Below are 27245 nucleotides of genomic sequence, written 5' to 3' on the forward strand. Positions count from 1 at the left end.
AGTGGAATGTTATGCAATGGCCAAGTCAATCACCTGACCTGAATCCGATTGAGCATGCATTTCACTTGCTGAAGACAAAACTGAAGGAAAAATGCCCCAAGAACAGAGGCCTGGCAGAGCATCACCAGGGATGAAACCCAGCGTCTGGTGATGTCTATGCGTTCCAGACTTCAGGCTGTAATTGACTGCAAAGGATTTGCAACCAAGTATTACAAAGTGAAAGTTTGGATGATTGTTAATCTGTCCCATTACTTTTGGTCCCTTAAAAAGTGGGGGGCACATATACAAACTGTTGTAATTCTTACACTGTTCACCTGATTTGGATGTAAATACCCTCAAATTAAAGCTGAAAGTCTGCAGTTAAAGCACACCTTGTTAGTTTCATTTCAAATCCATTGTGGTGGTGTATAGAGTCAAAAAGATTAGAATTGTGTCGATGTCCCAATATTTATGGACCTGACTGTGTATGTGTGTGTGTGTGTATATATATATATATATATATATATATATATATATATATACACTCTGCATTCAGTGTAGCCCATATATACAGTGCATTCGGTGGTGTATAGTTTCTAATACACTTATACACTTCAGGCGGTGTACACAGTACACAATACAGTGTAGTGTGGTGTTGCAAAACAAAAAATACATCTGGAAGGCCACGAAGGAGGGGCAGAAGCTCACAAGTCACTAAAAGGGGGCAAGCAGCCTCTGTGTCTACAGTCAACAGTGGTGGTCGTGGACATGGTGCATCCTGTGCAGATGGCCGTGGGGCACGCTTGTCCTTTTTTCTGCTGCTGGCCGTGAGCCACAAAATGCAGAAGAGTTGGTGGAGTGGATATCAAAGCCGTCCTCCTCCTCCTCATCCTCTGTCACCCAGGCTCAGAGTAGTTTGCCTTCCAACGCAGCTGCTAAAGCAGCCCATTCCACTGGCTCCTTGTCCACAGTCTCTCCTTCCATAGCCCCACCATCATGGACGGAGTCCCCAGAATTATTCAACCACAGTGTCGGGTACATGCTGCTGGAGGATGCGCAGTGATTTGAAGACTCCGATGTTGGTTCCCAGGTTGAGGAAAGGAGTAACATGAGCCTAAAGAGAGGGGGTGCCACAGGACAAGAAACTGGCAGTCATGTTCCCTCAGCTGTGGCATACTGCCAAGTTTGCTCCAGTGACGAGGAGGGAGGGTATGATGAGGTCACTGACTGTACTTGGGTGCCTGAGAGAAGAGAGGAGGAAAGTGAGTAGGAGGACGCACAACTCCAACGAGGCAGGATGTCCTCTAGGGGGCAGCTTAAGGGCAGCCACCCTATTGCATCATGCTGCAGAGCTCCACAGTTGCAGGGCACTGCTGACTCCCCACTGACTTTTAAAAGTTCCTTGGTGTGAGCCTTTTTCGACACGTGTGCAGCAGATCGCACCGTTGCTGTTTGCAACCTATGTCTGAAGCAGATCAAGCGTGACCAGAACAGCAGCCGCTTGGGCACCACATGATTGACCAGACATATGATGACCTGCCATGCAGTCCATTGGCAACAGCACTTGAAAGACCCACATCAAAGAAAAAGGTGGACTTTTTCTTGCTCCTTATCTGGGATCTCCAACCCTACTATACCTCCAGTCCTCTCAAAAACCTGCACTGAGAGGAATTAAGGTATAGCAATAGGTGTTCCAAGTACTTGCAGCCAATCTGCTAGCAGTACACCACCAATTGATTTTAACAGGCAAATTTTCCTACCCCAGTTGCTGAACCGTAAAAAGAAATTCGGTCCCAGACATCCACATGCTCAGTGTCTAAATGCTAGCTTTGCCAAATTGCTAGCACTGCAACTGCTGCCTTTTCAGCTGGTAGACTCTGCCCCCTTTCGTGAATTTGTGGAATGTGCTGTACCTCAGTGGCAGGTTCCAAAACGCCATTTCTTTTCACGGAAGGCCATTCCGGCTCTCAACCGGCAAGTGGAAGGCAATTTTTTGGGTTAATTTCTTTAATCGTACATCACGAGACACAGAACCATAGTAATTACTATGTGGGTTATAGTCTACCTTCAGGTGCTGGACACTGGCACACCCTAAACAGGAAGTTGCCTCCCTATATAACCGCTCCCGCACTACTGGGAGTATCTCAGTTTTTTTGCCAGTGTCTAAGGTGTTGATCACGAGTGAAGATGTGCTGTGCTGAGCTCCTCTGGAGCAATCCTTGCTGGGGCTAGCTATGCAGCCGGATCCATTCAAAGTGTCTTTTAGGCCGAATTGAATGGTACCTGGGCTTCATATCCAAAGAAACGAGGTTTTGCCTGTAACTCTTCTCTTTTTAAAGAGCTGGACCCCAGGATCCAGTACTTTTGGTATTAAGGCCATAAAGTTTTACTGGTGGGGTGCTTTTTACAGGCCCAGGATTGTGGGTTCCCTGAGAGTCCCCGGTTCCTAAAGGTTTGTAAACGGAACCCACCATGAAGGGTGAAGATTGGGTCTATATAAAAGAAAATAAAGGGTAGGTGGCGCTCCCTGGGAAGGGTCTCTATATAGATATATAAGCAAAAACACCTAGATGTGTTGTGATAAAAACCATCTAAATCCTAAACATCATTAATAATATGTGAAACTTGCGCATATATATATATATATATATATATAACAATGCCATAACAGGTAGGTATTGCATCAATGTGTGATAGTGAAAAAATGTGAACAAATACCATTAAAGTGACATAATTAAGGCTATATATCCAGTATCCTGTTAACAGAAGGAAAGGGGGGGGGGGGCGTGTCTGGACGAGCACCGAGGAGGACGCGAGCTAGCTAAGCTCCTCAACAGCGCTCGGAATCCGTTGCCATCCGGACACCAAACCACCTCCTGAGGCTCCATCACCTCTGTACAGCCTCCCGGACCCCCCCTGCTACACTCCGGGACGGGTCTTTTCTGGCTCCAGCCGCGCACCTTGACCCGGGCCTACGGATCGCGCCGCGCCGGGGTCCCGGTCGCCATCTTGGGGCCTACTGCCTGCACGGGGCCTCCGGCCTGGCGTCCCTGTGACCCGTGCGCTGAACGGGCATCTGCCCTGGGTCGGTGGCCTCCCGTCCCACCGGAGATTGCCGGGGACCAGCGGCGGTGATCTGTCTACAAACCCGCAGCTTTTCTTCCCTGGGGCCGGTCGCCATCTTGCGGCCTGTGGCTCGATCGGAGCCTCCACCTTGCAGTATCCAGGCTCCGGACATCAACCAGAAGCAGACCGGTCTTCTTCATTAACTGGGACACAGTGAGTAACAGCATCCACCTTTTACCTAAGTTGGACACTAGATTCTTCTCCTAGAAGCGGCGCCCACCCGGTCGGGCGGAACCGCTAGGAAAGTCCGCGGCTCCGGCCTACCTCTGGAGGCCGGCGGCCATCTTGGTGCTCCATACACACCCTTTCAGACCCTCTGCCTCACCGAACCTCACTGAAATCCCCTTACTGCCACGCTACATATCATCTGTTGGGACTTTGTCTATAGATTTTGATTGTCTTTCTTGAGCCCTAATTAATACTGCAGCTCTTGACTGACCGCTGCCGCTGGGAGGATTCGCGGCTCTGACCTGTGTCTGGAGACCAGAAGCCACCTTTGCGCCCCTAATGGGAATTCCTCTATACGTTGATGGTGCCTTAATGAATGTGTGACTTTGCTCAGATGTGAGGGGGGTGCTCTTTACAGCTATCGGCCATATAGTTCCAATTATGCCCGCAAAAACATCTAAACGCCGGTCTGCCCCAACTAAACGCCCAAATAAGAGATCACTACTCAATCCAGCCTCCACTGGCTCTATTCAACAATACTTAGCCAACGCACGTGGTAATCAAGCCAGAACCTCGAGAACAAGCGCATCTCCATCATCCTGCGCCGCATCGGCGAGAGAGAGCTCTCCGGCATCCTCCTACTGCTCGGACCTCATGGATGATCCCGGATCCCCCGCGGGCTCTGAAATGTCTGTACTTATGAGCGGTCTAAAAAAAGAACTCGCAGGCATGTTCCACGGCTTGGAGAAATCCATTAAAAAAGAAATAACTGCAGTTAGATCTGATATGTCACATATCTTGGTCAGAGTGGAGGAAACAGAGCAGCGACAAGACACGCAAGCAGTAGCTATCAAAGAACTGCAGGACACTGTTATCCAGTTGGCGTTTGCCCATCGTGCATCTCTATATAAGCTTGAAGACCTCGAGAACCGTAACCGTAGAAATAATATACGTGTTAGAGGTCTACCAGAAGCCACTGGAGACTCTGATCTTGAACCTTCTATAAGAGGCATTTTCAATACTATTCTGGATAACCCTGCCACTGCACCGTTATGCTTCGACCGTGTGCATCGTGCCCTACGACCCCGTAATGCTAACTCAGATCTGCCCAGAGATGTTATATGCCGTCTGCATTACTTTGAAGATAAAAATGCTATCATGATGAAGATGCGGGGACTCCCTAGTATTGACTTTGACGGGGCAACTATTACTTTCTATCCAGATCTTTCCAAGGACACACTAGATCGTCGTAGAGCCCTAAAACCGCTCCTTGACCGACTACGCTCTGACGGGATCACATACAGATGGGGCTTTCCTGCCTGCCTAATTGCCACAAAAAATGGTCGCTCCCATACGCTGAGATTCCCTGAGGAACTTTCAACTTTTCTGCAGGAGTTGCATCTCCCGCCCATGGAACTTCCAGGCTGGCAGGACCCAATTCCTAAATTCTCCTGCCCTATGGACGCTCTCTGGAAAAAAACCCCCTCAAAGAAGAAGTGCACCTCTCTCCCGGGTTCTGCACAAAAACATGACTGAACCATTTACTTTTTCACCCATACCTCTATCATTAATGTGGACGGTGTCTCTCCTACAGGGTTCCTAGAAAAGATGCTCCCCCCCCCCTTTTTTACCAGTGTTTGATCTTCCTTCTTTTCTTTTTTCTTTTTTGGATTATATGGATCAAGCACTGGGCTAATCTACATTTTTGATGTCCTGTAGGATGTACACTGTATATACTGAGTCTGGTTCAATTTGTACGGGTTTTTCATATTCCTAACTGGAACTTATTGTTTTCTTGCTAGCTGCAAGTTATTTGTTAATTTGTTTCTTTTTTCCACAGGCCGTGTGCTGTCGGGGCACATACCCCTCACTACCTCCCTCCTACAGCATAACCCCGCCCCCCACCTCCTTCTGGGGTAGGCGAGTGCGAACGGCCCTGAAGTTACCCCATTCCGCCCTTGCTCAGGGATTGGGATGGCTTTTCGCTCTCTCTCTCCCCAACGGGACCACTGCAGATTTCTGCGTGACATTCATTAATTTCCCACAAGTTCTTTAATTTACAGGTATATCTTCTATATATGTTTACCCTCTCCCATCTCTTCTCATCTCCCTCTTTACTTACTTTTTCTTCCCTTTTCTCCTTCACTTCCTCCTTCCTGCTGGCATGCCCGGCTAACTTGTTTGAAGGCTCACATCTTATTTCTAAATGGCTAAGGTAAAGATAGTGTCCTATAATGTTAGGGGTCTTAATGTTGCTGCTAAACGACACCAAGTATATCGGGAACTGAAACAAGCTACATGTTCCATTGCCTTTCTTCAGGAAACCCACTTAACTCACACGACACCCGTTAAACTAACGTCACCTAACTTTCCACAGTGGTATTATAGCCTATCGGACACTAATAAAGCTAAAGGTGTAGCTATTGGTTTTTGTAGAAACATGTCCTTTAGGTTATCTGAAATGCTTGCAGACAATCACGGTCGCTTTCTTTTTCTTAGGGGTTTTATTGGAAATACTCAATGCACTCTTGCGAACATCTATTGCCCGAACCATAATCAACCAACCTTTCTCTCCCAAATACTGACTAAATTGTCACATTTTGCTAAAGGCCTTACTATCCTAGCAGGGGATATAAACATGCCATTAGATCCCTCTATTGACACGTCACAAAATCGCTCTAATATCTCCTTCAAACGATTGAAATTTGTGAAAAAACGGCTTCTTGATCTTCAATTAATGGACGCATGGCGCCTTCTTCACCCCAAAGAGAAGGATTTTTCACATTACTCCTCAACGCATCAATCATACTCCAGAATAGACAATATTTTCTTAGATCACTTTCATCTCCCTCTCTTACACTCTACTCATATAGGCACCGCATCTATCTCAGACCATGCACCTGTGTCGATGACATTGACCATGCCTTCCCTACCCCGACGCACCACTAATTGGAAGCTGAATGACTCCCTACTCTCTGATGAAGTGGAGGTTTCCATGCTGGCTTCCCATTTATCACAATATTTCAAGGAAAACAAACCTTCTGACACCTCCCCCTCTATTGTGTGGGAGGCTCACAAGGCCACTATTAGAGGCCGACTCATTGAGCTTGGCACTAGGAAGAAAAGGGAGCATGGTCAACAAATTGACCAGGTTTTACAACAGATAGCGGCTCTGGACAAACAACACAAACTTTCTTTACATACTGCACACCTCCAATCCCTCACACTTAAACGAGAGGAACTGAAATCCCTCCTTAATTTAGACACCAAGCGAAAGTTCCAACGCCTGTCACAGAAATTTTACGAATGGGGAAATAAACCTAGCAGACTGTTAGCTAGATCATTAAAGACTAAGCAATCGCAATCGTTTATTCCCAAAATCAAACTCCCGTCTGGTTCACTAGCTCATGCAACTCCAGATATCGCTAAAGCCTTCAGAGACTACTACTCGGACTTGTATAACGTCAAAAATGACTTGTCCTCTCTTCCTCATAAGGAGAGACGGAATCGCATGCTTTCCTATCTGACAGAAGCTAATCTTCCTAAACTGCCTGTATCCGTCCTTAAAGAATTAGAAGCAGACTTCTCGGTGGAGGAGTTTCAAGCAGCATTAAAGTCTTCCCCCTCCGGTAAAGCACCTGGACCAGACGGGTTCACTACTCTATATTATAAAACATTCAGCGACATTCTGCTTCCTCGCCTCTCTGCATATGCAAACTCTATCTCTCACTCCTCAGGTCTTCGCCCGGAATCACTTCTATCTCATATCACTGTCATTCCCAAATCAGATAAGGACCCTACCCATTGTAATAGCTATAGACCAATATCATTAATTAACGTTGACACTAAATTATTCGCCAAAGTCATGGCAAACCGCTTACTTCCCCGGCGCTACTCCCAGCCCACCCTACTCCTATCTACAGATGCAGAGAAGGCTTTTGATAGGGTGGACTGGGAGTACCTTAAATTGACCTTACGCCACTTTGGTCTGGGACCTAAAATGTTCCACCGTATCTCATCACTATACTCTGATCCCTTGGCTCAAATTAGAATTAATGGGACGCTAAGTGACCCCTTTGCTCTGCATAATGGAACCAGGCAAGGATGCCCCCTCTCCCCTCTCCTTTTTGCTATTACCTTAGAACCCTTCTTAGCTACAATTAGGAACAATGCTAATATTAAAGGCATACAAATAGGCAACAAATCCCACAAATATGCAGCTTATGCAGATGATGTTCTATTTTTCATTCAACAACCACGTACTTCGATCCCCAACTTGATATCTGAATTTTCCTTGTTTCATTCAATCTCAAACTTCAAAATAAACCTATCTAAATCCAAAATTTTAAACATTAACATCCCTAAATCTGAGGCTCTCTCGCTTAGACCCCTCTTTCCATTTAAATGGGAACAAAAATGACATTTATCTCACTCCTAATCTCCACTCCCTTTTCCGATATAATTATATTCCCATGCTAAATAGGATTAGAAATGACTTACGAAAGTGGTCCAACCTGTCTCACACCTGGTTAGGGAAAGTAAATATAATTAAAATGAACATTTTACCTCGCATTCTCTTTCTTTTTCAAATGCTAGCATTGGATGTTCCAGTGGGGTTCTTTACTATTATACAATCCATGGTTTCCCGCTTCATCTGGAAGGACAAACATCCTAGAATATCCAGGGCGTCACTGTTTCGTTCCAAATGCTCAGGTGGCCTGGCACTTCCCAATTTCAAAGCATATTATCAAGCGACTGTATTGGCCAGGCTAGCTGAGTGGAAATATGCTCTTAACTCGAAGCTATGGGTACAAATTGAGTATTCCTTGAGTGGCATGGATCTTTCAGTGGCGCCCTGGATACCCAAATCTCACAGGAACCTTGCTCGCTCCACCTCGGCTCTCACCATATCCTCTTTAGATGTATGGGACGCCCTACGTAAAAAAACTCTCCTGGGCTTATGACTCCCCCCTATTACCTCTCCTCAACCATACATACTTCTTGCCGGGCCTTCTAGATTCAGGTTTTAAGACATGGAGACCGGGAGAACCTCTTTTGCTCCATCATATTCTTAATGGCAATGTATTGAAACCACTATCTACGATCCTCGCCCCTAAACCTGTCACGTATTTAGATAAATGGAGATACCACCAGATACAACACTTCCTAAACTCTCTTACTACTCCACTTAGGGGCGTTAGTGATTTAAACGCTATAGAAGCTATATTTTATCCAAAAGACCCTCCCCTACATAGCATTTCGTTATTTTATAAAGCCCTTATCACTCTCCAAAATCCCGGATTCCCACACTTCTTGACTAAATGGGAGGCTGAATTTGATCTTCCCCTGACTGATATTCAAAAGGATAGGATCTTACAATTAGCACACACCTCGTCCTTAGCATCAAAAATGTCAGAGGTCAACTATAAATTGCTCACTAGATGGCATTACACCCCAGTTAAAATGCACCAAATGTTCCCTGCCAGTTCCCCTTTGTGCTGGAGGAACTGTGGGAACAAAGCTACCCATGCACACATATGGTGGTCCTGCCCACTTATCCGTCCATACTGGGATGCCATTCGTGATCTGATTTTTCAGATTGCCGAGGTTCACATGCCGAACGACCCGTGGGCTATACTTTTTCATGTTACAAAAACTCCCATAAGGTTGTACAAACGCTCAATTATTTCTCATCTACTGAACACTGCCAAGGCCTTGATTCCCACTTTATGGGGTCAACCAGTAATTCCTCCTATTAAAAACTGGCTACAAATGATTGATAACGTACACCTCATGGAGAGTATCACCCATGATCTCAGAGGGACCTCTCAAAAACATTCTCTCATATGGGATTCTTGGAAAAAATTTAAGACCACTTCCTCATATAAAAATCTCATTACCGAAACCCCTTAAACTAATTAATCAGACTTAGCCATCTAACATTGTCTCTCACTTCGCTAATGCAACCCTCTTTTCAACACATGGCCCTGCATGCCGGCAACCTTTCACCTCCCCTCTCCTCCCTTCTCACCCTTCTTCCCTCATTTCTTCCTCTTATATTCCTTTTCTAATTTATCTTTCCTTTATTCTCTTTTTTTTCCACACTTGCTTCTCAATAGTACCTCTTAAGTACCTATTTTTAACAAACCAAAATTTTATGTTCTCACTCAATTACATTCGATACATGGTACCCACATAGTTTATATCTTTCGCCTAGTTGGATAGTACGCTAATTCTATGTACCTACCTAGAGGCAATTGCGGAATTTTCATAACTGGTATGTTATGTGAGTACTACCTCTCCCTCTCTGTTCTATTGTTAAAATGAGAATGTTTTCTATTTTGAGGTATAATTGTATCTCTGTTATATTTTTCTCTAATAAAAATTTATTAAACAAAAAAAAAAAAAAAACAGAAGGAAAGGGATGGGGCCATTCAAATATTCCCCTGCTGACACCCACCGTATGTGTTGGTTAACAAGAAATGTATAAAACGTATAATAATAATAAGTCCACGTGATAAGTGTCCACTCCAATAAAAATAGATATCCACATGTGTCCTCTATGCAGCCCAGCTTCCAGCATTAGGTGGTACACCGGCTTCTTGTGGTCATATCCTCATAGGAAAAAACAGGGCTCCCATAGTGTAGTAGTTTAAAAGGCTTTATTAAAAACTTATATAAAACCAAGTCGTTCCCACCAAAGGGGTATCCAAAAAAACATACACTACAACGTATGGTGGATAGCAGTGTCTAAGGAACCGTGAGCAAGACCAGCTGTTCGGCGTGCGCCTCAGCTGCGCTCCAAGCTCCCTGTCACTACCGGGTGTGTGGCTCCGCCTTATGCGTTTCGTCATTGACGTTGTCAAAGGCGTACCCAGCGTACTACGTATTGGGTTTATATAAGGCGAGCAAGCATTCGGAATCATCCCCTTACTCCTCCCATGGGCGGCATACAAGATGTCCATGAATTAGGTGGGCCCTCCCTCATTTGTTAGTGAATACTAACATCAAATGGAAACGAAGGGGAATTTGGAAACGCCCACCTGGGAGTAACCCATGACTCTCTAATGTATAACACATCAGTGTATCCCCACTCGCCTTAAATCCAAGGCAGACATTTATACAGCGTGAGTGTAAACCAGTACCCAGAATGTATATAGAAACATATATAATAAAATGGGTAATGCATGGAAAGATAATGTATAGGTGTGTATTAAAAACCCGTTCAGCAAATAACCAATGTAAACAAAAGTGACATATGACAGGCATTACCAATGCCTAAACACATCCCTGTGGTCGAATATGGAAATGCTCAGACCTAAGTGAATAATGTTGAAGACAACATCTTATATAGCGCAGCCTTACAGAAGGATAAACCCTGATGTTAGGCAATGGGTCTCAAGCCGTTCAATAATTAAACACAAGGAAATAGGTGACCACTAATATAATAAATACATAATGGTGAATTGTACAATAAATGTACCAAAAGCATGAAAAAGGCATGAAAGAAATATATTATAACCATATATACACATATGCATACACATATGCACATATACATACGTATATACATATACAATGCGGACAGCCAATAGTGCACTCCAGCAGCAACTATAAAGCATGTTACTAATCCCTCATGCAACGTGCCTATGTAGCTAGTGGAAAGAAGGTGGGGGGGATATTAAAAACTGTAGTGGGTACCTACATACAATGTCCCTCCACCCTAAGGTGCAGTACCAGGAGTATGTGTCCATCCCCCCACTATATGAGATGCATAAATATACATATGAAAGGGGCATATGACAGGGGTACTAAATTCTTGTGTGCAATGATACCAAGGCTATACCTCCCCTAAGTCAGATCCTACATACCCTCAGAGGGATGTCGGATGGGGGTTAACTATAAGTAATGGGGCAAACCAGATAAACATAATAGGTACTATGGTATAATGTAAGGCCAGTATCCTACAAACTGACCCAGGCCCTAAGGGTTGGCTATAAAACAGTTGAGATCTATATCTAGGTTCAAGCCCCTAGGGGCAATGGACTTCAATCGATATATCCACTCAGTCTCATTCCTGGAGAGAAGTGTAAGTTTATTGCTCCCTCTCCAGTGGTCCTAAACATGATCAATGCCATAAAAGATAAGCCCAATGGGGTCCCTCTGTTGTACTTCGGCAAAATGCCTGGATAAATTATGCTTGGAGAAACCCTTCTTAATGTTGTTAATATGTTCCCGTATTCTCACAAACAGAGGGCGAGTAGTTCTTCCCACATATTGGAAGTGAGATGGGCATTCAATAATGTAGGTGACATGAGTACTCTGGCATGTAATTAATTGTTTTATCTGGTATTGTTTCTGGTCGACTGTGAACTTGAATACTTCTTTTTTTCCTGGTTGCGGTTTGCTAACCCTGCAGGGTAGGCATCTACGGCATTTATAAAATCCTTTCATGTCTGGAAAGATTTTTACTTGTTTGGGGGGATCAGTAACATTGTGTACAAGGTAATTACGAAGGGTAGGTGCTTTCCTGTACACAAATTTTGGTTTACCTGGGAGGATTTTGGACAGGACCTGGTCTTCTTGGAAGATGGGCCAATATTTCTTAATGATACGTTCAACATCCTTGTATTGGTTATTGAACCCTGTAATAAATGTTATTTCCATTTGTTCGTTTTTGATATTATTGCTGTGGTTAAGTAGAATGTTTCTGTCCATATCCATGATCTCCAGTTTAAGATGTTTTTTGCATATCCCTTTTCTTGGAATCTGTGGATTAGAACATTTGCTTGTGCTTCAAAATCTTCAAGTGAATTACAATTCCTATGTATACTTAGTAGTTGGCCCTTTGGGATGTTACATTTCCACTTAGGATGATGACAGCTGGAGGTGGGTATATATCCATTACGGTCGGTAGCCTTAAAGAAGGTACGGGTACATAAGGATTCCCCTGACTTAAAGATTTCCAGGTCTAGGTAGTCTATCTTCTGGAAATTCAATTTTCCTGTGAATGTGATACCATATCTGTTCACATTCAGATCTTCAAGGAATTTTTCGAAGGTGTCAGGTGTACCATCCCATAAGATGATTAAATCATCAATATACTGCCTATACATCTTAATTGAAGGGATATTTCTACCATAGACATACTCCTCCTCCCACATGTTCATAAACAAATTCGCTACACTGGGGACATAACGAGCCCCCATAGCTACACCTTTGGTTTGCACAAAGTATTTCTTATTATACCTGAAATAGTTACATTCCATGGCTAGTTTGAGACCCTCAAGGATGTAATTAATCTGCTGTTGTTTCATCCCTGTGTTTTCATGTAAGGCTTTTTCTACTCCAGCTAGTCCATCTTTTTGTACAATGCTACCAGCATTGTTACCAGCAACCAGTTCTCTGCACCTTTTAATTCTTGAAGCTCTTGGATAAGCTGTAGGCTATCACGTAGGTATGATTTTCCCCGCTGTACCAGTGGTTTCAAATATTTATCCAGATATTCTCCTAATCGAGAAAATACCGAGTTAATCCCACTGATGATGGGCCTTCCTGGTGGTTTATCCAGTCTTTTATGAATTTTTGGTGTATAATATATGACTGGAGTTTTAGTAGAATTGGAGACCAGGTATTCAGCTTCTTTTGGGTTAAATATCCCCATGCTTTTCCCCTTCTCAACATACCTCTTCAGTTTCTTCTCATTTCTTTTTGGGATTTTCTTTCAGCTTCTTATAGGTGTTCTCCACTTGTAATAAGTTATCCATCTCTTCCTGGTAGTCCCTTTTGTTCAAAATAACTAATCCTCCCCCCTTGTCCGCTGGGTGTATCACTACATCATGTCGGTTCCCTATTTCCTTAATGGTTTCCCATATGTTTTTGCCTTTCCTGTCTTTCCTTCTTAGATTCCTTAGATCTTCTTCAACCATTTTCTTAAACGCATTCAGGCATTGGTTACCTGGTATTTTAGGGTTGAAGGTAGAATTATTTCTAAGACTGGTTTGAATGTATTCAGAGTCATCTTGGATTCTATCATCTGTATTTAAGGCAAAATTTTTTTTAAGTTAAGTTTCCTCATAAACTTTTGGTGGTCAATATAGGCCTCAAATTTATTTAGCCTCTTGTCTGGGGCAAATTTCAATCCAAGGTCCATCACCTTAAGTTCTTCATCTGTAAAGGCCGAGCTGCTTAGGTTATAGATCCCTTTCCCTAATACACTCTCCTTCTTTTTCTTCCTGCCTCCTCTCTTTCCTCTTGTCTGCCTCTTCTTTCCGGAATTCTCTGTGCTATTCCCCTGTCTCTTCCTTGGTTGTGATCCCAGCCACTGTTGGGATTCATCCTTTCTCCAAAACCCTGGTTGCCAGTTGGGGTTTGATCTCCCATCTTCCTTCTCTGTCCTCCTCTCTGAGGTCCACCTCTGTTTCCATATTGTCCTCTCCATCCTGGAATCCTGTAGGGGACACAAGCCTTCCATCTTCCTGGGGGCCTGTCTCAATGTCCTTCCCTGGAAAAATCCCTCTCCTCCCCATAATGTCTACCATATGGGGAATGGGAATTATATTCTATTTGAAGATTGGGTCTGTTGGTTTTACCACAGAAAATCCTGTGGCGGGAAAGGTAAGTGGAGTTTTTCTAAAGAATTTTTAAATTTTGTGCACAGAAGCAGCAGACCTTTTTTCCTCCGGTAAGTTTGGGGGGTTTTGCTTCCCCCTGAGCTAAACTCTTCCCCTCTTCAAGAGGCTGAGTATAAGGGAGAACTAAAAATGATCGGCAGTGCTGTTTTCTTTCACCGCCCCTACATGGCGGCAGCTTCCTGGTCTCCTCCACGCCATCCCTCCCTCACTTATCCAATTCCGTCAGATCGGAGGCCCGTGCTTGCATGGGAAAACTCCTTTTTTTTTAAAAAAGAAAGGAGGGGGGCGCGATGCGACGGTGGCGTCCTCCAAAACGGGAGTGTGTTTTTGAAAAAAAAACTCCATTTATGCTGGCTGCATAATTATCGGAGAGATATAAAAGCAAAGAAGAGCATAAAAGAGGTTTTGGTGATGCAGGCATTTCCTATTTGACACATTTACTATTTGCATCAGGCTGCGCATTAATAGCAGTGGCAGTAGCTGGACTATTGCTCAAGTAGTGGATGCAATTTCTTCTGGTAGTACCTCTGCTTTGTACATCGGGTTATGGTCAGAAGAGGGGTTGAAACACCCCCAAAAAAAGAGCTAAAAGGGTCTCCCTCAAGCGCTGGAAAGCCTACTCATCTCTACAAATGGCATCCTCCCCTGAGAGGGGGTGGCTGGTCAGAGTGAGCATCAGGGCTATGAAATATCTGCAACTGTTTTTAACACTGCAGCCCCTGTTAATTTTTGATAATTTAAAAAAAAAGTTTAGCGACTTTAATCGCATCCCAGTGTTGGTCAAAATGCGGCAGGTTCTCTTCCATTAGCCCAGGACCCTCAAACTGAGGAACTAGGGGCAGGAGAAGACAGATTCCCTCAGGGGACCATGGTGAGGCTGATAACTCCTCTTCTGAGGTGTCAAATGCGGGAGAATCGGCTGTTCCAATCTTAAGATTGATGGTGCAATTTCTTGCTGAATGATCGCTCCACATTTATGTACTCTTAACTGAGTGTTTGGATTCACTAAAGACTTTGCAAGCTGTGCATGCTTTTTCCTGTCCATTCATTGCTGGAAAAGCTTTTTTGTATCTGAGAGGATCACCCAGATAAGCATTTTTTTCCCTCCTAAAAAGTTTTCACACTTTATCCTATGGTGGAGGAAATTCACTAAGTAAGTAAATCAGCAATTAACGCTGCTATATCCTTTGTGAATAAGTTTGACTTGTCCGGCAGACAATGCTCAAATGCTTAGGGATCCAACGGATAAAAAGGTGGAATTCCTATTAAAAAAGAGACCAGTTTAAACAGGTGTTCAAGGTTATCCTGCTCAGCAGGCCCAGGAGGCAGCTTTATGTTTGCAATAGTTGCTATGAGAGATTCTATCCTTCAGGCCTTGCGCCCTTCGCTAAGCGCCTTGTAAGAAGCTCCTGGCTAGTCTTCCTCTTTGCGGTGAAACAGCTATTTGGCCATGTTTTGGATAATGCACCCATTTTACCATTTAAGAAAAGGAGTAAATATATTTTCATTTTGAAGCTCCTTCTCCTGTGCCAGAGGCATCAGCTTCCATGCAGTCACGGCGGCTTCCACCGTCAGGTTCAATCGAATAGGGGGAATTCTTCCGCAGTTCTCAAGGATCTGGCAGGAAGAGTGTTGAGACGAATGGGGGACTTCCTCAATAGCTCCAGGGTACAAACTGGAGTTCCAAGAGTTCCCGTCTCCTCGTTTTCTCACATCAAATGTTTCTAAGGATCCAGAGAAAAAGAAAAAAGTGATCATGGGGGTCCCCATGTAAGAACAGAGGTTGGGGTTTGATTCAAATCTCTTTTTTTTTTTTTCACGGTGCCAAATCCGAATGGACATTCTGGATCTCAAAAATCTAAATTCAATTCCTGAATATAACTACTCTTTTTTCGTATAGAGTCAATCCAAATCAGTTATCTCCATCCTACAAGGAGGAAAACTTCTGGCGTCAATCGACATAAAAGATGCATACCTCCCATATGCCTATTTCCTCACTCACCAGTAATATCTACTTTTCAAGGTGGAAAATCTTCATTTTCACTGTGTAGCTCTGCTTTCCGGTCCAGCTACTGCACCTGGAGTGTTTGCAAAAGTTCTGGCCCCTCTTCTAACCAGATTAAGGGCCCAAGGTATAACGATTATGGTTTACCTAGTCGATCTGTTCTTGATAGACCAGTCGGTAGTCCGCTTAGACCAAAGCATGGTCACCACATTCAACTACCTGGAATATCTAGGTCGGATTCTCAACCTAGGATAAATCTTCTTTAAAACCATGAAGAAGGCTAAAATATTTGAGTCCGATCATAGGTACACCCAGAAAAGGGTATTCTTACCCCGGGCAAAGAGCGCCATAAAGAAACTGATTAACCACTTCACATCCAGGCCATTTCTGACACTTCGCTCCTACATGTCAAAAATCATCATTTCTTTGCTATAAAATTAGATAGAACCCCCAAACATTATATATGTTTTTTTAGCAGAGACCCTAGAGAATACAATGGCGGTCATTGCAACTTTTTATCTTGCACGGTATTTGCGCAGCAATTTTTCAAACGCGTTTCATGCTTTAAAAAAAAAACAAAACAGCAAAGTTAGCCAAATTTTTTTGCATTGTGTGAAAGATGAAGTTACGCCGAGTAAATAGATACCTAGAATGTCACGCTTCAAATTTGCACACGCTCGTGGAATGGCGCCAAACTTTGGTACTTAAAAATCCCCATAGGCGACGCTTTAACATTTTTTACTGGTTACATGTTTTGAGTTACAGAGGAGGTCTAGGGCCAAAATTATTGCTCTCGCTCTAACGTTCGTGGCGATACCTCACATGTGTGGTTTGAACACCGTTTTCATATGTGGGCGGGACTTACGTATGCGTTCGCTTCTGCGTGCGAGCTCACGGGGACAGGGGCGCTTTAAAAATTTTTTTTTTTTTTTTATTGTTAATTTTACTTAAAAATTTTTATTTTTACACTTTAAAAAATTTTTTTTTTTTTTGATCACTTTTATTCCTATTACAAGGAATGTAAACATCCCTTGTAATAGGAATATGAGACGATCAGTCCTCTTTACAGTGAGATATGGGGTCAATAAGACCCCACATCTCACCTCTAGGCTGGGAAGCCTAAAATCAAAAAAAAAAATAAAACGATCGCCGCTTCACAGCTGAAGCGGCGCCGTTTTTTTGAATGCAGAGGCCGGGCGTGACGTCATAACATCGCGCCCGGCCTCCGAACGATCATAGAGACTCCGGCGACCATCTGGTCCGCCGGAAATCTCTATGGTGAACATCCGGCGCCGGCGGATCCGCTATCCGACTCACCGATCGCTGAGGTGAGTCGGTAGTAGCACCGGAGGGCGGCGGGAGGGGGGGGACGTCCCCTCCCGCCGCCCGTAAGAACGATCAAGCGGCGGAACAGCCGCTATGATCGTTCTTATGGTGTACGGAATCGCCGGCTGAAAATGCCGGTATCTGAATGATGTCTGTAGCCTCAGACATCATTCAGATATAAGCCCCGAAAGTCGAGGACGTCATATGACGTCCTCCGGATGTCAAGCGGTTAAGGTGGTTGAAGCAAGATGAATTTCTTCTATTCAACTTTGCATGAGGTTGTTGGGAAAGATGGTGGCTTCATTCGAGGCTGTTCCTTATGCTCAGTTTCATTCGAGACTGCTGCAAAACAGTATCCTATCGGCTTGGAACAAAGGGTTCAAGCTCTACATTCCCAATGTGTCTGACTTCAAAGCCTACAGCCACATCACCCTGATAGCACCCAATCTCGTCTGATCTTGGAGGCTAAGCAGGGTCGGGCCTGGTTAGTACCCGGAGGAGAGACCACCTGGAAATACCAGGGGATTTAGGCTGGGTGCGCCGGAGCCTCAATTTATGGTTAATATCCAAAAATCTATTAAGGGGAAAATTCTTCCTTCAGTTACCTGGGAAGTGGTAACAACATATGCCAACCTTTTTGTTTAGCTTGGGAACAGTCCTGGAAAAGGCAACTGTCCAAGAGAAGTGGCCCAGATCAGAAATGGCCTTGGCCATTAACACTTTAGAAAGTCAGGCAGAGCTCTTGGTACTGAGGGCCTGAACGTTCAGTTTACGGTATTGTCCTGTCAGGATTCAATCCGACAATGCCACAGCAATGGCCTATGTTAATCACCAAGGGGGCACAAGAAGTTGTGCGGCCCAGAGAAAGGTGAATGATATCCTGTCTTCGGTAGAAAACTATGTACTTTGCCTATCGGCAGTCTTCATTCTAGGAATAGGGCCCGGGAAATCTTGGTATGCAAAGATTGTAAAGATGGCAGTAGGAGACCTATGGACCCTACCATCATGGCCAGACCATCTCTCACAAGGTCCGGTGTTCCATCCTACTTTACAAACGCTAAATTTAACGGTCTGGCTATTGAGACCCACACTATGAAGAAGCGTGGGCTGTCAGGTTCAGTAGTTTCTACCTTTATTAATGCAAGGGAGCTGGCCTCCATAATTGTATATTATAGAGTCTGGGAAACATATGTCCCCTGGTGTGAAACCAGGAGTTTCACCCCAGGAAATAGGTCAAAGGTAGAATCCTTGACTTTCTGCAGATGGGGTGAGAAATAAGGCTGGCCTTGAGTGCTTTCTAAGGACAGGTCTCGGCCTTATCGATATTATTTCAACAACCACTTGCTTCGCATTCTTTGGTTGGTAACTTTATTCAGGGGGTAACATGGCTTAATCTCCGGTTAGGTAGCCCCTAAATCCTTGGGACTTGAATTTAGTTTTATCAACATTACAAAACAGCCTTTTTTTTGGGCCGATACAACATATTCCCTTGTCCTTTTTTTGACAAGGAAACAATTATTTCTGGTAACCGTATTTGCTGCAAGAAGGGTATCAGAATTGGCTGCTCTTTCTTGTAAAGAGACATATTTTTATTGTTCACAAGGATAAGGTAGTATTGCGTCCTCATCCTAATTTTTTACCGAAGGTAATATCAGGTTTTTATCTAAACCAGGATATTGTTCTACCTTCACTTTTCCAGAACCCTGTTCTATGGAAGAAAAATCACTACATTCTCTTGATTCGGTGAGAGCAGTCAAAGTATACTTAAAGGCGACTGCTCAGATTCGGAAAACAGATGTTTTGTTCATGTTGCCTGAAGGTCCTAAAAGAGGACAGGCAGCATAGAAATCTACTATTTCTAAATGGATTCGACAAGTAATCATTCAAGCTTATGGTTTAAAGACGTAGTTCTACCCTCTCAAATCAAAGCGCACTCCTCTAGGGCTGTTAGTGCTTCGTGGGCAGTGCATCACCAAGCCTCCATGGCTCAATTCTGCAAGGCCGCAACTTGGTCTTCAATCCATACATTTACCAGATTCTATCTGGTGGATGTAAAAAGAAATGAGGATATCGCCTTTGGGCACAGTACACTGCAGGCAGCAGTATAAATCCTCTGATCTCATGGTGCCCTACTTTGGTTGCGTCTCCCTCCCCTCAGTTGGCATTGCTCTGGGACATCCCACATAGTAATTACTATGGCTCTGTGTCCTGTGATATACGATTAAAGAAAAAAGGATTTTTATAACAGCTTACCTGTAAAATCCTTTTCTTTTGAAGTACATCATGGGACATAGAGGTCCCGCCCCTCTTTCTAGTATACACGTGTATTACTTTGCTACAAAACTGAGATACTTCCAGTAGTGGGAGGGGTTATATAGGGAGGCAACTTCCTGTTTAGGGTGTGCCAGTGTCCAGCACCTGAAGGTGGACTATAACCCACATAGTAATTACTATGGCTCTGTGTCCCGTGATGTACTTTAAAAGAAAAGGATTTTACAGGTAAGCTGTTATAATAGTCCGATTATTACTGTTGACTCGTGGTGCAGCAGGCATGGGCAGGGACGTTACCTTTCTTTAACAGCGCACTGGGTAACTGCTGGCAGCTGGGAAGGATGCAGCATAGGGTTCAGTGTTGTTGGAGCTTGTTCCGCCACCATGCCTCCAAAATGCTTGTGGTGATTCTGCCACAGCTCTCTCCTCCACCCCCTCCTCTTCTTCTTCCTCTATGGCCTTTTCTGCAGACTTGTCCTCTGAACCAGCGGTGTTCCGTAAGTGTTCAAGGGGCTAAGCAAGCAGTCAGGCTAAAAGATGCCATGCGGTGCTTGAGTTGGTCCTAGGGGACAGGAGCCACACTGGGGCAGAGATTTTGTCAGCTCTTCAGGGGCAGGCTCAGAGGGGGTTGATGCCACGCCAGCTTCAGACAGGAATGGCTGTATGTGACAATGGCACCAACCTTGTCTCCGCCCTTCGACAGGGACACTTGACCCATGTTCCATATTTGGCACACATCCTGAATTTGGTGGTGCAGCGGTTCTTGAGCAGGTACCCAGGCTTACAAGATCTCCTGAGGCAGGCCAGAAAAGTCTGTGGTCATTTCTGCCGGTCATACAATGCCAGTGCTCGGCTGCCTGACATTCAAAGGGAATGCAACCTGCCCACCAACCGCCTCATTTGTGACATGCCCACCAGGTGGAACTCAACATTGGCAATGCTGCAGCTGCTGCACACACAGCAGAGGGCCATCAATGAGGACTTGTGCGAGTATGGCACCAGGACAGGGTCAGGGGAGCTTGGCTTCTTTTCGTCATGCCAGTGGCTACTGATCAAGGATGCATGCACTGTCCTGTCACCATTTGAGGAGGCCACAAGGATGGTGAGCAGCGACAATGCATGCATCAGCGACACTGTCCCTCTAGTCTTCCTGCTGGAGCACACACTTTGTGGAATCATGGACAGGGCATTTGAGAACAGAACAGCAGGAGGAAGAGGCGGACTTTCCTCTCAAGGCCCCCTTTATCCAGATAGCATTCCTGCAGGCCCACCAAACACACAGGAAGAAGAAGAGGAGGAGGAGGAGGATTGTGTCAGCATGGATGAAGAGTATGACATTCAGCAGTAGTCTTCAAGGGATGGTTTTCAGTCCCCAGAAACCCAAGGAGTTGTACGTGGCTGGGAGGAGGTAGTTACAGATAATGTGATCCTTAGTGACACAGAGGACTCAGAATCGAATGCCTCTGCAAACTTAAACTGCATGGCCTCCCTGATTCTGCAAAGCCTGTGAAAGGACCATAGGATTTGTGGTAGGAGAGGAGAGGGATAATTACTGACTAGCAACCCTTCTTGATCCACGTTACAAGGGTAAAGTTGCAGAACTCATTCTGCCTTCGCAGAGGGAGCAGAGGATAAAACATCTTCAGGAGGCCTTGAAGAAAGGTTTGTGTAATGCATTTCTAAGTTGAACAAATAGAAAAAACAACACAATAGCAAACAGACCCATGGTTATCATCATGACTTAGTCAGTACCACTCCAAATGCATGTGGTCTCACTCCTGGTCCCAGTGTCTCTGGTACCAATGGTTTTTCGCAACTAATGCCAGTTGCAATACCATCTTCCACAAGTTTAGACACTGGGCCATTGGAGACAGATCTTATACTCATTGACCCTATAGTACCATTATCTAATTGAAATAGTCTGTTATCCAAAGATCTAAATATTATTAAAGAGGGCGCTCGGCCCAGGAACAATGGTCCATCAATAATTCCAATCACCTTGTCAAGTGAGGGAAATAATGCACCATCAGTGGATGAGACTTTTTTATTCAAAACTCCAAAGGGAGTGTTGCAGCCCAAAGAAAAGCAAAAACTAGACAAGGTAGAAGAGGAGGAAGACAGGAGTTTGAGTTTCTCCCCTCCATAGGTCCAAATAAATTTGGTTTGTTTAAAGATTTAAATGAATTGAATAAATGAATGAATAAATGAATTGGTGCTCTCAACACCAAGAGAGTAAATTTAACACCTGAAGTTATAGATGATGATGTCATCCTCCATTCCCACAATGAGGTTTTACAGGTTCTAGAGGAGTTATGGGTAGAAGGCAATATAGAAAGTGAGACACAAGGCCCTTTCTAAGACCCAGATATTATACATACCAGTTTAAAACCTCCATCTATATTTAATCCAACAAACTCTAAAGGTCCACACATTGAAACATTTTATCAAGCCGTCTACAAAGATTTTATTGAGTTGTGTGATGCCCCAGTGAGTAAGAAGTCTTGTAATCTTAGTTTAGCCAAACGGCAATGTGAATTGACTACTCTTGTTAAGGCAGCCTGCAGGGATGGTGTATTAAACGTTAAAGAAAAATGTTTTCTGCTTCCAATAGTATGTCGCACTCCCTATTTCTATCACCTCCCAAATGTGCACAAATCTCTGATTGATCCTCCAGGGAGACCCATAGTAGTCAGTAATAATAGTTTTACCAGTGGCCTGTCAGTCTATATAGACCACCTACTGCAACCTATGGTGTGTCAACTAGCATCATATATCAGAGATTCTAGCCATGTCATCGATATTTTAAAGGACTATTCCTGGCATGATGAATATATGTGGGCTTCGCTAGATGTGGCCTCACTGTACACATCAATACCACATGAGGTGGGTATTACTGCTGTACAGTATTTTTTAAGTAAAAATGGTGAGATGAACTACAAACAATCAGATTTTTTGCTTTCTAGCATAGACTTTTGTTTGCGCCACAATAATTTTACGTTTTTAGATCAATTTTACCTCCAACGCAAGGGCACAGCTATGGGGGCTAACTTTTCCCTCGTATATGCGAATTTGACCATGGGGTATTGGAAGGAACTAAATATATGGGTTGACAATCCTTTCTCTCAATATATTATTTTCTTTGGTCACTATATTGATGATGTCCTGTTGATCTGGAGTGGTGGTCCAGACCTTTTTTCCACCTTTGTGGCCTACTGTAATGACAATCCACTGGGATTGTCTTTTACATATGAAATAAACCAGAATGAATTAGTATTCCTTGATCTAGTTCTGTCCCACGACAAACAAACCATCATTACCAGTAATCACAATAAGCCTACATCTGGCAGTTCATACCTCCATTATAACAGCTGCCATCATCTCACGTGGAAAAATGATATCCCCAATGGCCAATTCCACAGACTACGGAGGAACTGTACAAGAACAGAGGATTACGTGATACAGGGACAATATATGCAAAAAAAGGTTTGAAGAAAAAGGTTACCCAAGGGATTTGGTGACAAACGCTTTTCTTTCGAATAAGATACAACCACCTGAAAATAAAAAATAAAAATTTAAACTCCTTGGAAACGGTTAATACAGCCAGATTCGTATCAACATTAAATACTAAATATAGGGCCATTACCAAAATAATATATAAACACTATGACATTTTAAAACTTGACCATATCCCCATTGCCCCTGCTCTTCCTCCAAAACCACAAATAACCTTTAGACGTTCGCGTACGGTAAAAACCATCATTGCCTTCAGTAAGTTAACAAAACCCCTTAGTGGACCCCTGTTTGACATCAGAACAAATTTTGACAATAGGACCGGGATTTTCCAATGTCGGAAGAGAGGATGTCTCACTTGCCAGTGAGTCCCCCATGGCTTTTCAGAGATAGGCAGGTCTTTCAAGATCAAACAATTTATCACCTGCTCTACTGAATATGTCATTTATGTCTTACATTGCTCATGCGGTCTCCTGTATGTGGGTCGCACGATATGCACTTTGCGTACTAGAATAGGTGAGCATCGCAGACCAAGAAGGGTTGTGTCAAACATAGTGTCCCGCGTCACTTTCGTCAGGTGCATAATAAAGATTTTGGACAAATAGAAGTATGCGCAATTGAGGCCATCCCTAGGGGCACCCTAATGGATAATGAAAGGTTCTCCCTTCTTTGTCGAAGGGAGACTTTTTGGATTTATTTATTGGGGTCTCTTTCACCTGAGGGCCTCAACGAAGAGATTGATGTCCTTAGTGTGCTTCAATAGCTCATCTTTGTTGTATATGCAATTTTTAATTTTTAACTTTTAATTTGAGTGTCATAACTTTACTCAAACATTTAAGGGCGGCCGTACACACTGTGATAACACATTGGTGTGAGCAAGTAAGTCAGCTGGATGATATTTTCAATATCCACATGTTTTTTTCGTGGGGTCTCCCTATAGGGCTTAACACATAGCTGCTTAAGAAGCCACATATTATTAAAGCTTTTTATATATATATATATATATATATATATATATATATATATATATATATATATATATATATATATATATATGTATTTTATTTCCTGTCCTTTTAATCATTTCAAGATATGGCAACCTTTCTCTATATATACAGTATAGATTTTACCAGCTTTTTACAAAGTTTTTATAAAGTTGTTATAAATGTGGTTTACCACTGGAGGGTCTTTATAGTCCCTCCAGTGATTATGGCGATTTGCTACAGTTGAATTTGTTTTGTATTACATTTATTTAAATATTTCAGATTGCTACCTTTGTTGCATCTAAATTGCTGTTCTGTGTAATATGCATGCATTTATTCACTGTTATAGTGTACACGAGGGGTTAACATCACAAGAGCTAATAGCCCTTCCCCCTCCACACCTATATGCTTATATATCTGCCTGCTGCTGCTGGCTCCCTTGACTTTGATAAAGTGCAGGAGCATGAAGCATGTAAGTCACGGTCGCCACGGCTACTTTGAGCTTGCGATCCGCCTAGCTTCCTGGTACTCCTCGTTTCCGGCCCTGACCCTGCCTCCCGGCTTCCGGATTCAGTGCGCGCCATCCAGAGCAAACTCCAGCATGCCAGGTTCCAGCCAGCCTGATCAGCCAGCTTGACCGAGGTCGTTCAGAGGCGCGATCTACAATACACCTCCTGGATCACAGCGAGCCTGATATCCGGAATACAGCCACTAAGTGTCTCCCCACCTCTATTTTTCTCCCTGCACATTGAGCCATTGGATCTGACAATTAGGATCAGAGCTTGGAGCACACTTGCTGACATTAACCCCTTGTCATCTGGAAGTCATGGTGGTATCGTATGTACTAATTTTTGGATTACTTCAATCATGATGAGTTGTGCTTATGAAGTCTAATAATTTTATCATCTCATTTTTTCATTGCCAGTTGTTTTTAATTTCAAATCTCAACATGCATCCAATAAATTAACTTTATTGATTATACCATCAGCAATAGTTCTTTACTACTGGTCCCATTGAGCGCTGCATTTTTGTTTATTTTTGTTGTCTACTTTTCTTCCAGAAGTCTGCAGCTGCACTGGTGTCCAGCTATTCCTTGCATAATTGTTACGACATGACAAAAGTTTCTAAAGGCTGCCAGTTTTAGCGCTTCAGAACGCTTTTTGTTTTCTGTAACGCATTTCCAGACCTTGGGAGGTTACCATTTCCTGGTGCTGGACAACGTGTTGCTGAGGCTTCATTCAGTCAGAGAAAGAGTGGTGGAGAAGGTGGCCGGCTGACCGATGCCTTTAAATAATTTTTCAGCCCTCAGCGTCAAGGTCTGATTGGTTCAAACAACCATTGCCAGCATCTGCATTATATGGTGCAGTAATATCTAGGGGCAAGAGCAGACTTGGAGACCTTTCCAACAGAGCATCCACTGGGTTACTGGGTCTTGAGGATGACCACTAGCCAGAACTTGCTCAATATGCAATTGAGCTACTGGCCTGTCCTGCATTCACTGTGCTTTCTGAACACACATTCAGTGCTGCTGGAGGGTTTGTAACGGATCAAAGAGTGCGGCTGTCCACAGACTCCGTTGATAGGCTCACATTCATAAAAATGAATCGGTCTTGGATGAGCAGTTATCAAGCACCTGATGCTGATTGAATTTGCTATGGATGTGGGATCCCTTGAAGACTGCCTATGCTGACTATCCTATTCCTCCTCAATCTTGATTATGCTAGCTTCCAACAATATTTTTGGTTTAGGGCACCACCACCACCACCCAAGGCCCAATTTTTCTGCCCCTGTGTAACAGGGGCATGTAATTACAATTTTTGATCCAATATCTCACAGCAGGGCCGGTTCCTGTGCCCAACAAGAGTAACTGTGAGGGGTTACAGTGTTCTGGTGCCACCAAAACCAAAGGCCCAATTTTTATGCCCCTGTTTAATTTACAGAACATGCCCACAACTTTCAAGATTTTTTTTTTTATTGTGAAGCAAACAACAAATAGGACAGAATAAGTCAATGTGTATAACTATTCACCCCTCTAAAGGCAATACTTTGTAGAGCCACCTTTTGCGGCTATCACAGCTCCAAGTCTCTTTGGATAAGTCTCTATGAGCTTGCCACATCTTACCACTGGGATTTTTTCCCATTCCTCTTTGCAAAACTGCTCCAGATCCTTCAAGTTGGATGGTTTGCACTTGTGAACAGCAATCTTTAAGTCTGACAACAGATTTTTCTATTGGATTGAGGTCTGGGCTTTGACTAGGCCATTCCAGCACATTTACATGTTTCCTCTTAAGCCACTCAAGTCTTGCTTGAGCAGTGTGTTTGGGGTCGTTGTGCTGCTGGAAGGTGAACCTCCATTCTAGCCTCAAATCACACAGAGTGGTACAGGTTTTACTCAAGGATATCCCTGTATTTAGCACCATTCATCTTTCCCTCAACTCTGACCAGTTTCCCAGTCCCGACTGCTGAAAAACATCACAACAGCATGATGCTGCCACCACCATGTTTCACTGTTGGGATGGTGTTCTTTGGGTGACGTGATGTGTTGGGTTTGCGCCAGACATAGCGTTTTCTTTGGCCAAAAAGTTCAATTTTAGTCTCATCAGACCAAAGCACCTTCCTCCATACATTTTGGGAGTCTCCCACATGCCTTTTCGCAAACTCAAAACGTGCCATTTTGTTTTTTGGTGAAAGTAATGGCTTTCTTCTGGCCACTCTGCCATAAAGCCCAACTCTATGGAGTATACGGCTTATTGTCGTCCTATGTACAGATACTCCAGTCTCTGCTGTGGAACTCTGCAGCTCCTCCAGGGTTACCTTAGGTCTCTGTGCTGCCTCTCTGATTAATGCCCTCTTTGCCCGGTCCGTGAGTTTTGGTGTGCGGCTGTCTCTTGACAGGTTTGCTGTAGTGCCATGTTCTTTCCATTTAAACACTAAAACAAATAAACTGGTGCTCAGAGTCTATAAGGCAAATGACTATAAAAGTTAATGAAATTATAAAGTCTAAAAGCTGGATCAATCACGGTGTAATCAGGACGGTGTTGGAAGTCTTGGACAGGAGCCAGGAAACAGTCTATAAAGCAGGAGAGGATCCCTGGAGGATAAGTCATAGGTAAAACAAAACACCGGAATAAAACTTTTCTTTTCTTGTAGGAATTTGTGTGGCCAGATTCACGAAAGGCAGCTCTTCTTGTTGAGAGAAGTCAAACTCAGATCCATCCAAGTAAAAAAGAGAGAGAGGAGCGC

General features: G+C 43.7%; 1 pseudogene; it reads left to right on the forward strand.

Moving 5' to 3' along the window:
- Nucleotides 1-17652: 17652 nt before the first annotated feature.
- LOC141120684 (5S ribosomal RNA) lies at nt 17653-17771 on the forward strand (annotated as a pseudogene).
- Nucleotides 17772-27245: the final 9474 nt, after the last annotated feature.

The sequence above is a fragment of the Aquarana catesbeiana genome, linkage group LG13 (assembly GCF_042186555.1).
Source record: "Aquarana catesbeiana isolate 2022-GZ linkage group LG13, ASM4218655v1, whole genome shotgun sequence".
NCBI classification, from domain to species: Eukaryota; Metazoa; Chordata; class Amphibia; order Anura; family Ranidae; genus Aquarana; species Aquarana catesbeiana.